A 12624-nucleotide genomic window follows, 5' to 3' on the forward strand; every position below is an offset into this window, starting at 1 on the left:
AGAGCGGTCAAATGTGTGCCATGGGTTATGGGTATTAACACAATTGAAAGAATACTTCATCCTGGCAAAAGCTAGGAAGGTTTTAGATAGGGGGAACGACTAGGGGTAAGAGGGGAAAAGGTACCTTCAGAGGCATAACCATGGGAAGCCATTTGAGGTGTTAGGGAAATGGGAAAACCTCTCTTTATCCAAAGTCTAATGAACCACTAAGGACATTGTGTAAGCAAGTCAAACACATTTTGGGAATCTACAATGTGCCTGGGAACTTTTCAAACATTCTTTTACTTGAAATTAACTTCAGAGTAAGTATTAAGGGCATACTCATCTTATTGATTCAGGAAACTGAGTGAGGCTCAAGGGAGGTGAAAAGATTTGTCTTGGAGTTTCTGGGTCCAAGGCTAGTACTCTTTGCATGGAATTACAAAGAACACTGTCTTTCTTGGTGGGACATCCAGCTGGAAATGTAGGACCCTTTGTTTTGATTGTCTCCTAGTCACAATAGTGGTGGTGAGGGATTCCCACCCTAGTGTTATGGGGGTGTCTGAGCACACAACACTCAACGCCAGACAGATGACATTGACAGCAGTTTATTAATCACATAAACTCCCAGCCCGGGGGAGGAAGACATCCGACACCACCCAAGGCTACACAGGGCTTGCACTCAGGAACACCGTGAACGAAACAAGCAAGGGTTGTGGGAAGCAGGCTCTGTAGTAGTAAAAATGTGATGTTCCCCTGGTTGCTGTGGGAAGCTATGATTGGCTACTTTGAATAATTCCAAGGGTTGGCAGGGAAGTGAAACCTGCTATTCAGGGATAAGCAGGAACTATTTTTGGTACATCTGGTAAGGAGTGTTCAGCTAGGCGACATTATACACAAGAGCAGAGTTGGGAGAGGAATTTGAAGTTAGGCTGTTTTGAGACTTTCCTGGTTTCGGATGTCAAGGCAGCACATAATACTAATTGAAGGCCTTTTATCACACCCTTATGATACTGTTGGCTCTTTTATCTTTCCAAGTTTTTCATATTCTTCAAATAGAAGTGTTTTTGTTTATTTGTTTTTTTGTTTTGTGAAGGTAGGAACTCCTCACTATTCCTATGTGTGTTAGACTCCTTTTATATTCCTGGCACTTACTCTCATCGGTGTCTTGTTTATTTGCGGATGCTTTTTTCTTATTGGCTACCCCCAAAGAAGGTAAGCTCTGTAAAGGCAAGGGACCTTTTTAATCATCGTATTTATTGCTGTGTTCCAGTGCCTTTGACAGTCTCTGGCATATAACGAATGCTCAATAAATTTTGTCAAAGAGAACAAATAAGTATAGTTATAAATTATAGACCTGAAGATATTTTTGTTTGGTGCTGAGCCTTTCCTCAGTCAGATTAATACACCAAATATGTATCAAGGGCCTTTTCTGTACCAGCTTCTGTTTTTAGAATGTTTCTACCATTAAATAACTAATATTCTGGAGGAGGAGACAAATTAATAAAAATACAGCTGTAAAAAAAAAAAATACAGCTGTAACTTGATGACAATATCTATGAGACAAAAGAGCAGAGGGGTTTGAGGCCTTAAGATGAAATTGTTCTTGAATAATCAGAAAGGAAGCCACAACTGTTTTTTTTCAATCCAGATAAAGGAAACCCCCAACTTATTTTAGCTACATATTCCCATTTTCTGTACTTCTTAAAGACAGGGAATATCAACAAAGATATATCGTAAGTCTTCCATGATGGAATTTAAGATGAAGGATAAATTCCAAAATTTAGTTTCATTTTAGCTCTTATATGAGTTTTGTCTACATACGAAATGTTGTAGGAAATGAAACAATTTTAAAAATGAGATTTGTGTCTAACATATGTAGATACTGTTTGCTACCTGCTTCATTTATAACTGTCAGATAGATTTGTTGGTCATTCAGAATGGGTCTTATGGGGTAGATGGCTTGCTAAGTGCCTCCCTCCATCCCACAGAGTTAAAAATATTTTCCCCATCTGTCTCTGTGCACTTTCCGAGGTCTGTGTTTACAAATAGATTGTGGAGTCTGAGATCCTGTTCAGTATAATTCCAGTTCCTTTATGGCCCTTTTTATACCCTTTAGCAATACTGACTAGTATAGAACCATCACCAAAAGGTGGGTTTATGTTCTCATATGCATCCCTGGTTTCCCCTGTTTGAAAATTTAAGCAGGAAATTTATAGGATTTAAGTCAAAGTGCCCTATTGGGAGTCTTAACAGTCTTCATAGTGTGATAGAAACATATTGTGACTGTGTTCCTTCTGTTTGAAGGTGATCTTGGGATTTTACTGTTTTATAAATTAAAGAAAGGGATCGATATCATAAATTTACCCTGGAATTCAGTAAAGGTGAGAGTGATTGCTACAAAGGAGACAGCCAGTATAAAAGAGGGTTTTATATTAATCTGAAATATAGGTTGTCTATTTTTTTCCCTGAGTTATAAATACATTGAATAGGTTGGTACCAACTTCATTAACATTTATTGGGGGAGGAAATATGTTCCTAATTGGATATGAATCCATTAACTTTGCAAGTTTTAAGCGTGGCATTTAGGAGTGGCATATATGTTTAAAATCCTTTAAAACAGTGAGTGATACAAACAATAGGAAGATTTGGTTTATTCTCCTGTGTTTGAGATCCATTCTTCTTTAGACTGAGTTTTTGTTGGCATGGCCTTTAGGTAAGAAGGAAGTTACGCAGGTAAACCAGAGAGTAGGCAGTTGGGGGGAAAAGACTTTGAAGCCATGAAATCGATCCTATGCTTTTCAAAGAATGATATATTCCTGATTTTTTTCTTTAATAGTTTTTTACATGTCATGAGTCAAAATTTGAGATGAGATTTTACCACTGTCATTCTCTGTGTGGTTCTCTTTCCCTTCCTGATCACCCCCTCTTTATTTCTCTTATTCTTTTTTTATCATGTACTCTAGTGACTGCTAATGCATAGGAACTACTTTTGAGATTATCAAACTAAACTTCTTAAAACTTTAGTTTTTTGCTTTTGTCTTTTACACATAAAATAACTATTAATTCCTAATTTCTCTATAGATGACTGCTTTCATCAAAGCTTCTTACATATAAATTATTTCTACTGTTCATTTTTTGTATATTCTTCTTTTGAAACCCAGATTAAATGGTTGGTTTTTCCTTCAGGGTTAATTTTGGGGCTACGTGATTTTGGCCTGCACAATTATTCTTTTATGCCCTCTAATGGCAGCCTGAGGAAACTCCTATTGGACACAATTTCAAGAAAATAAACTTACCAAAAAAAACAAGAAATCACTCAAAGATTTTAATATAAATAACTTTCACACAGCAAGCATTCTTGCTGTGGGAAAAACCACATGTTCATTTACAAACGTTGGGAAATAGGTCTTCTGGTTCATTAGCCATAGTTTTTAAGGAATTTCTTTATTTGGATGATTATTTTTAAAACTCTGTTTCCAATTGCAGTGAAAATTCTTATGCGATTCTATTAGAGTAATAGATATTTTTCCAAAGTGTTTATTTGCTTTGAAATTAGTAAATAGATAGGTATGCATATTCATACATAGATAGCTACACCATCTTTAAAACTGACTTTGTATTTATTATTAGGTATGAATGGGGATGAGGAATGGGAAAATTCAAACTTGTTTCTTTGGAGGCTTCTGGCATTACCTTCAATGGTGCTACAGAATAAATCTGGACTATGGTACTAAAATCCCATCTATTTTTGTTGCTGCTGTAGCCCTATATGTTCAGAGAATGCCTGATGAAGTTGGCCTGAGTCTCAAACATCATGAGTGGCCCTCACAGGAGATTCATTTTCAAGGTTAAAACCTAAAGGAAAAAACTTTCTACATCTTAAAAATGTGCTCATATCAACTGGTTCCAGCTATGCATTACAAGCAGGTTTTCTAAAACATTAACTTCTCTTTTGCTCCTCATTTTTGCCTTTCTCGTCATCTTGCTTTCTTCACAGCTCAAGACTTTGGCCTTAGATCCTATTGGAGTTGTTCTGCTTCAGTACCATTCTAGAAATGTAGCTTTTATTCTTCATGATAGCAGGAAACAGCATGGAGGCATCTACTGGTTGGAAAATACTCTTTTCCCCTCTGCAGGTCTTGTTCTATGAGTCTTCGTTGGTTGCACCAAAAGAATTACACTCTATTCTCAAAATGCTGTTAGAAGTTTTTCTTGCCTATAGTGTTAACTTGGAATAATATTTATAAGCATCGCTATAACTAGATATCATTAAGTACATACTCTAAAAAAGATAAATTCATAAAATTCTCTCCTTATAAAATTTAAAAGTTCCTGTGATATGATGATATTATACCAAATATTGGAGTATTCCCTAGAATTAAGTATAGATATAAAATAGGCTGAACAGGCAAAAGTTCTTTGAGCCAAGGGCTATAATGCTAATTTTAACAGCTTCTGTTCATTGAACACCTGCAATGTGCCAGGCTCTACACAGCTCACCTCTAGTCTTTACCTCAGTTCTACAAAAAAGAAGTCACTGTTCTCATTTGACTCATGAGAAAACCAAGACTCAAAGAGTTGGAATGACTTCTTCAGGGTCACAGTGATGTAAAGAGGCAGAACTGGGTTTCTGATTCCAGTGGGATCTTAGTGCAAAGGTTGTACAAGGGGCCAGAATAGAGATTTGAGTTTGATTTTTCATTTTCCTCCTACCTGTGCTTCATGACTTTTGAATGATCTTCATCTTCAGCTTTAAATGTGTACTTGTATTTGGGATAACAGACAAGTGTTGCAATAGAGTTTAGCGAATCAGTGCTTCCTTGTTTGACCGGGGTTCAAATTTGGGCTAGGCTACTTCCTAAGTGTGAGACATCCAGCGAATTAAGTAATCTCTTTCCATCTACTGAAAAAGATAATAGCAAAACTAAACTATAGACATACAGTGTCAGGAAAGTTAACTCTGGGGAGGAGCAAGGAGGTGGGTATTGAAAGGGGCCCAAGGGTGGCTTCTGGAGTGCCATTGGCATTCTAATTGATGGCCTGGGTCATAGGTACATGAAATGTGATGATTCATTGATCTGTTCATTTCAGTTGTAAAAAAAACAAACCATATAATAATAGTAACCATTTCAATAGGAGGATTAAGATATACTGCCTAGTGCATAAAAATTCTTTACAAATAACAACTGTTATTTTTGTTGATTTTTTGAATTCTGTTGTCTTTTTTTTTTTTTTTTTTTTTTGCGGTACGGGGGCCTCTCACTGCTGTGGCTTCTCCCGTTGCGGAGCACAGGCTCTGGACGCACAGGCTCGGTAGTTGTGGCTCACGGGCCCAGCCGCTCCGCGGCACGTGGGATCTTCCCGGACCGGGGCACGAACCCGCGTCCCCTGCATCGGCAGGCGGACTCTCAACCACTGCACCACCAGGGAAGCCCTCTGTTGTCTTATTTTAAGAATTATTCAGCTTTAAAAGCAGGGAATAAAAAATGTGTGCTGTATATGAATATGAATATCTAGATATCTCTTTGTAGCTGTAGTCATTGCCATATGGCAACATTTTATTCTATTTCACCATTGAACAAGTGAAAACACAAAAACAGGTCTTGTTCTATGTTAAGAAATGAAACCCAAGGTTCTTATTTTGTATTATGACATTTAGTTAATTACTATTATTTTCAAATGTAAAATTCCAATAAACTACTGCTCACCTAACAATATTTTTTTAATGCAACTGAATTTCTTGCTCTAAAATGGAGTTTCTTCAGCAGCAACCTGAAGAATTTGTGCTGATGTGAAACATAGGGAGAGAAGGAAGTGATTGCTGAAATTGGGGAGAGAAACACTGACTGAGGAAGATGAAGGGGCCATAGGTACTGTGCCGAGCACTTTAAATGTATCATCTTTTTAGAGACGACAATTCCTGTTAGGTAGGTAGGATTTTCTATCATCCCATTTTACAGATGAGAATCGGAGATTTAGGAGTAGCTAAATCACTTGTCTGTCACACAGCTAATAAAAGACACAGCTAGATGTCTACCACCAGAGTCTCCACATGTCCTTCTTACTGCCTCATCAAGGCTTTTCCATTTTAAAAGTAACCACTCACAACTAGCATGACATAGAGGGGACAAAGAATACTGCTTCAAAAAGGCTTATTGGAGTAAACAAAGGAAGTATACTGAAAATTAAACTTTCTAATATTTGGAACACAGTTAACCTCCTTTCCAAACACTTGGCTCCTGAAGAATTATTTCTTTGAAAGAACTGTCCTATTAACAATCATTCAGTGACAGAGAATTAACAAATTGCATGGTGAATTATTCTCTTTTTGCTGGATCCTGGGGGTACCCAGAAAGATAATGCTATTATTTTAAGTAGGCTTGCATGTTGCTTATGGTAGGTTCCCATATTACTCTCCCCACAATTTGAATTAATTACATTTTCTTTATTTTATGTCTGAAAAGAGAAGTAATGGATAGCTTACTGCCATCCCTTCTAAGTAGGCAGCCATCTTATTGATTCTTCCTGGAGGAACTTGCTGACTTCAATAGATGATATAAGAATAAAGGAATTTAGCTGTTCATATTCCTCAAGGGCAGAGGGGTATATGTCTTCTTTATGCAACAGCCATGCAGACCTCTACGCATTTTTCATAATGCATCTGGTTTCTCTATTTGAGACATTCTGTTATCTCCAAATACCTTGTAGCACTTCCCCATTGGGGCTGCAGTTGGCTGCCTCAGCAAGTTAACTGTAAAACTTAAAACTTTTTTGTTTAATATTGTGAGGACATTTGGGTCTATCTCTTAAGTGATGAATATGATAAAACATGGCATTTTGTTAATTTTTGGTACTCTCTAATGGTTTGTTGATTAGAATAGAAAATAAGTCTTAAAAATAAAAAAGCCCAAATTTTAGGATATAAGCTTTTACCTTTCATTTGAAACTTAAAGAATGAGCTCATTGATATGTTACCCTGGGTTTTAGAAACATCATTATTAGCTGGGTGGGGTGGGAGTGGGGGAGCTTAATTAATCAGAGCAGAAAAGAAAGAACAATGAACATGGAGTTAGAAGTGCTAGTTTCCAGTCCTGGTTCTGCCATTTCATAGCTTTGGGAAGTTACTTGCCCCTCCAAGTCTTAGCCTCATTTATAAAATAGCACAAATAATACCTACTTTCTTATCTCACAGGTTTTGTGATAGTCACATGAAGTAGTATGTGAAAACACTTTGTAAATCACAGTTCTGTAAAAGTATAAAGTATATTTTTTCTGATAACCATATTACATATACTGATTTTAGAAACCCCAGTAGCTTTATTATTCCTAGTTAGAAAGAAGAGTTTACAAAGGTGCACCAAACCCCAGTTAAATGAGCAGCATGGTGCTGAATACTGAGGAGAGTTTCTCAATTTCCATGTTTTGAGTAACCTTCATGTTTTGACCTAGCCTTCAGGCAGGTCGTAGGTAGCCAGAAACCTTGCCCTGAGCAACCACATACACTTACTCAAGTGTGCTGTGAAAATTCTATAATTTTCAGTGTATACTATGATGTGAGAAAGTTGGGAGGCCCTAACAGGATGATTAAAAACCAAAGTATCCAAAAACAACAGAATATACTTTCTTCTCAAGTGCTCATGGAACATTCTCCAGGATAGACCATATCTTGGGTCACAAATCAAGCCTTGGTAAATTTAAGAAAATTGAAATTGTATCGAGTATCTTTTTTTTTTTTTTTGTGGTACGCGGGCCTCTCACTGTTGTGGCGTCTCCCGTTGCGGAGCACAGGCTCCAGACACACAGGCTCAGCGGCCATGGCTCATGGACCCAGCCGCTCTGCAGCACTTGGGATCTTCCCGGACCAGGACACGAACCCGTGTCCCCTGCATCGGCAGGTGGACTCTCAACCACTTTGCCACCAGCAAAGCCCATGTATCAAGTATCTTTTCCGACCACAACGTTATGAGACTAGATACCAATTACAGGAAAAAAATCTGTAAAAAATACAAACACATGGAGGTTAAACAGTACACTACTTAATAACCAAGAGATCATTGAAGAAATCAAAGAGGAAATCAAAAAATACCGAGAAACAAATGACAATGAAAACAAGATGATCCAAAACCTATGGGATGCAGCAAAAGCAGTTATAAGAGGGAAGTTTATAGCAATACAATCCTACCTCAAGAAACAGGAAAAATCTCAAATAAACAACCTAACCTTACACCTAAAGCAATTAGAGAAAGAAGAACAAAAAACCCACAAAGTTAGAAGAAGGAAAGAAATCATAAAGATCAGATCAGAAATAAATGAAAAAGAAGAAACAATAGCAAAGATCAATAAAACTAAAAGCTGGTTCTTTGAGAAGATAAACAAAATTGATAAACCATTAGCTAGACTCATCAAGAAAAAAAAGAAGACTCAGATCAATAGAATTAGAAATGAAAAAGAAGAAGTAACAACTGATACTGCAGAAATACAAAGGATCATTAGAGATTACTACAAGCAACTATATGACAATAAAATGGACAACCTGGAAGAAATGGACACATTATTAGAAAAGTACAATGTTCTGAGACTGAACCAGGAAGAAATAGAAAATATAAACAGACCAATCACAAGCACTGAAATTGACACTGTGATTAAAAATCTTCCAACAAACAGAAGCCCAAGACCAGATGGCTTCACAGGTGAATTTTATCACACATTTAGAGAAGAGCTAACACCTATCCTTCTCAAACTCTTCCAAAAGATAGCAGAGGGAGGAACACTCCCAAACCCATTCTATGAGGCCACCATCACCCTGACACCAAAGCCAGAAAAAGATGTCACAAAGAATGGAAACTACAGGCCAATATCACTGATGAACATAGATGCAAAACTCCTCAACAAAATACTAGCAAACAGAATCCAGAGCACATTAAAAGGATCATACACCATGATCAAGTGGGGTTTATCCCAGGAATGCAAGGATTCTTCAATATATGCAAATCAATCAATGCATGATACATCATATTAACAAAGTGAAGGATAAAAATCATATGATCATCTCAATAGATGCAGAAAAAGCTTCTGACAAAATTCAACAGCAATTTATGATAAAAACCCTCCAGAAAGTAGGCATAGAGGGAACTCACCTCAACATAATAAAGGCCATATATGACAAACCCACATCCAACATCGTTCTCAGTGGTGAAAAACTGAAACCATTTCCACTAAGATCAGGAACAAGACAAAGCTGCCCACTGTCACCACTATTATTCAACATAGTTTTGGAAGTTTTAGCCACAGCAATCAGAGAAGAAAAAGAAATAAAGGGAATCCAAATCAGAAAAGAAGAAGTAAAGCTGTCATTGTTCACAGATGACATGATACTATACATAGAGAATCCTAAAAACTCTACCAGAAAACTACTAGAACTAATCAATGAATTTGGTAAAGTAGCTGGATACAAAATTAATGCACAGAAATCTCTTGCATTCTTATACACTAATGATGAAAAATCTGAAAGAGAAATTAAGGAAACACTCCCATTTACCATTGCAACAAAAAGAATAAAATACCTAGGAAAAAACCTACCTAAGGAGACAAAAGACCTGTATGCAGAAAACTATAAGACACTGATGAAAGAAATTAGATGATACAAACAGATGGAGAGATATACTATGTTCTTGGATTGGAAGAATCAACATTGTGAAAATGACTCTACTACCCAAAGCAATCTACAGATTCAATTCCCTATCAAAGTACCAATGGCAAACTACCAATTTTTCACAGAACAAGAACAAAAAATTTCACAATTTGTATGGAAACACAAAAGACCCTGAATAGCCAAAGCAATCTTGAGAAAGAAAAACAGAGCTGGAGGAATCAGACTCCCTGACTTCAGACTGTACTACAAAGCTACGGTAATCAAGACAGTATGGTACTGGCACAAAAACAGAAATATAGATCAATAGAACAGGACAGAAAGCCCAGAGATAAACCCATGCACATATGGTCACCTTATTTTTGATAAAGGAGGCAAGAATATACAATGGAGAAAAGAAAGCTTCTTCAATAAGTGGTGCTGGGTAAACTGGACAGCTACATGTAAAAGATTGAAATTAGAACACTCTCTAACACCATACACAAAAAGAAACTCAAAATGGATTAAAGACCTAAATGTAAGGCCAGACAGTATAAAACACTTAGAGGAAAAGATAGGCAGAACACTCTATGACATAAATCACAGCAAGATCCTTTCTGACCCACCTCCTAGAGAAATGGAAATAAAAACAAAAATAAACAAATGGGACCTAATGAAACTTAAAAACTTTTGCACCGCAAAGGAAACCTTAAAAAGGATGAAGAGACAGCCCTCAGAATGGCAGAAAATATTTGCAAATTAAGCAACTGACAAAGGATTCATCTCCAAAATTTATAGGCAGCTCATGCAGCTCAGTATCAAAAAACAAACAACCCAATCCAAAAATTGGCAGAAGAGCTAAATAGACGTTTCTCCAAAGAAGATATACAGATTGCCAACAAACCCATGAAAGAATTCTCAACATCACTAAGCATTAGAGAAATGCACATCAAAACTACAATGAGGTATCACCTCACACTGGTCAGAATGGACATGATCAAAAAGTCTACAAACAATCAATGCTGGAGAAGTTGTGGAGAAAAGGGAACCCTCATACACTGTTGCTGGGAATGTAAGTTGATACAGCCACTCTGGAGAACAGTATGGAGTTTCCTTAAAAAACTAAAAATAGAACTACCATACGACCCAGCAATCCCACTACTGGGCATATACCCTGAGAAAACCATAATTCAAAAAGGATCATGTACCACAATGTTCATTGCAGCTCTATTTACAATAGCCAGGGCATGGAAGCAACCTAAGTGTCTGTCAACAGATGAATGGATAAAGAAGATGTGGCACATTTATACAATGGTCTATTAGCCATAAAAAGCAACAAAACTGAGTTATTTGTAGTGAGGTGGATGGACCTAGAGTCTGTCATACAGAGTGAAGTCAGAAAGAGAAAAACAAACACTGTATGCTAACACATATATATGGAATCTTAAAAAAAAAAGGTTCTGAAGAACCTAGGGCAGGGACAGGAATAAAGATGCAGCTGTAGAGAATAGACTTGAGGACACAGGGAGGGGGAAGGGTAAGCTGGGATGAAGTGAGAGAGTAGCATGTACTTATATACACTACCAAATGCAAAATAGCTAGTGGGAAGCAGCCGCATAGCACAGGGAGATCAGCTCAGTGCTTTGTGACCACCTAGAGGGGTGGGATACGGAGGGTGGGAGGGAGGGAGACACAAGAGGGAGGAGATATGGGGATATATGTATATGTATAGCTGATTCACTTTGTAATAAAGCAGAAACTAACACACCATTGTAAAGCAATTATACTCCAATAAAGGTGTTAAAAAATAAAGAAATAAAACCCAAAGCACATATATACCCTGTTTCTTTGAAAGTTATAGTCTGATGAGCAGCATAGTAGACAGTTTAGATGACTAAGAACAATTACAAAGCACAGTATTGAGTTTAAAAAAGCTAAAGTACTGTTTGGATACCACTGTAATGGTGAATTAGTGGAATAAGATGAATTGCGATTCAGTTTCAGAGTAGGTCTTGGATAGGAGTTACATAGAGAAGATGTCTCATGGCCAGAGTTGGGGATAGGTTAAGAAAAGAGGCGGAAGGCAAGAAGATGTTGATTATATTGCTGTTTTAAATGGACCAAGTTAGGCTGCCATGAGACATAAGGCTGAAGAGTTGCATTATGACCATTTGAATGATAGCTGTGACCGTTGTACTGAAGAGTTCGGATTTACCAGATGTATTAATTTCCGATTGCTGCTTGTAACAAATTTAGTGGCTTAAAACAATTCATATATATTATAGTTTTGGAGGTCTTTAGTCTAAAATGGGTTGACTGGACTGCATTACTTCTGGATGCTCGAGGGGAGAATCCATTTCTTTGCTTTTTAAAGCTTCTAGATGACACTTGCATTCCTGGACTACTTATCTGTTCTGTGCATCCCTCAGGCCTCTGCTTCTGCCATCACACTGCTTTCTCTCTGGCCATGACCCTCCTCTATGATTACGTTGGGTCCACACAGATAATCCAGGACAAGCTCCCAATCCCCAAATCCACAACTTAATCACTGCAAAGTTCCTTTTGCCATTTAAAGTAACATATTTACGGTTCTGAGGAATAGAATGTGGACATCTTTGGGGGAAGGTATTATGTACCTTATCACACCAGCATAGTTAATGTGTAGTTATAGGTCTTGAATAGGATATGATTTTGTTTCTCATATATGATATATTTTTTTCTTTATAGCTGTGTGTGTGTGTATGTGTGTGTAATCACTCATGTGCATATGCCCAAGCCCAGGCAATGTTGTCTTCAAAAAAAGTGTTTTACATCTGACCAGATATACTATAAACTATGTGAATGCTTGAATTGTTTGAATTGATTATATCGATTTTATTCTCCACTGTTGCCTAGTGAAGTGTCAGGCACATAGTAGATTCACAGCAATTCAATCAAGTAATATTGGGCAAATAATTAACCTCTCTATGGCAAGAAAAATAGTATTTATCTACCAGCTAGAATAAGTCCATTCT

This window comes from Kogia breviceps, chromosome 5 (assembly GCF_026419965.1).
Source record: "Kogia breviceps isolate mKogBre1 chromosome 5, mKogBre1 haplotype 1, whole genome shotgun sequence".
Classification (NCBI taxonomy): Eukaryota; Metazoa; Chordata; class Mammalia; order Artiodactyla; family Physeteridae; genus Kogia; species Kogia breviceps.